Source organism: Lottia gigantea, assembly GCF_000327385.1.
Source record: "Lottia gigantea unplaced genomic scaffold LOTGIsca_25, whole genome shotgun sequence".
Lineage (NCBI taxonomy): Eukaryota > Metazoa > Mollusca > Gastropoda > Lottiidae > Lottia > Lottia gigantea.
The window spans coordinates 1421304-1422550 of record NW_008708752.1 but is presented as its reverse complement, the minus strand read 5'-3'; positions in this window follow the sequence as shown (position 1 = coordinate 1422550).

The window sequence follows — 1247 nt, the reverse complement described above, 5'->3', positions numbered from 1 at the left end:
ACAAAAATGATAACCAAACCCCAAAAAAAAAAAAAAAAAAAAAAAAAAAAAAAATNCCTCAGCCCTTAATAAATAAATTATCACCAAGCACCAAATAATGTACACAATTATTTACAAATATATACAAGTCACATTACATAATCTAATAATTTAAATCTGATATCACAATTGGTAAGAAATGTTGTGTATTAATCCTGATTACTTTTACAGTACTGAATGACAAAAGGATGCATTCTGACTATTATTGAAAACATACAACTGAATTATATGAAAAGAAAATAAATAAATATATAAAATCAATAAAAAATATTACACAAAATAGTTTTAAGACAAAAAGTATATAGAAAATATTATGCTATTGAATGACAAATGTGACTGTAACTATCTAACAGTACTGTAGTAAAAAGACTTGATAATAAAAGCAAGGTAACGGGACTGTAGTAAGTGACTGGGTAATGTCAATACAAACAAATAATTATTACAATATTAAATTATACAATTGTTATCCATGGCTGGTGACAAAAAACTAATCAATTAAAAATTTTAATTTATCGTTTTTGTCTAAAGAACAGAACATACCAGGGTTAAGCCAATAACTTTTAAACAAAGTTTCACTGAGTCGGACCCGGTCCGCCCAAATTCTAATTTTGATCTTTTCGATATATCCCAATACTAACCCAGATGAAGAGACGGTCTTATTTTTAAATTTAGCATCACAGCGAGAGGTCCAAATATGCCGTCTAGCCAAAGCAACGACTAATAAAATAATGTCGTGGATAACTTTTCCTTTCTTTTGTGGGATATCGTTAAAAATAACGTGCCAAACATTGAGATCAATCTCACCCAAACTAAGAGCAACAACCCAATTACGAACTATTCTCCATAAAAACTGCACAACACTGCAATAATAAAACAAATGATTTTGAGTCTCTGGGTATTTTCTACAAAAACAACAAAATTTGGACTTTGACTGGTCCTTTAAAAAATAACAGAAATTTGTCGGAACAATATTGTGAATTAATTTAAACGTGGTCTCTCTGCTGAGGGGATCCACAAACTTATTATATACATTGATAAAAGGCTGTTTAAAATTAACATTAGGAAATATTTTCAAACATCGAGGTTCAGTAATTACCTTGCTAATCAGCATATCGTAAAAACACCTGGAATTTCTGTCTACCGTCCAATCAAAATTAGGGTAAAACTTAGAAAAATCACGATATACTCGCAAACATTCCTCATAAAAA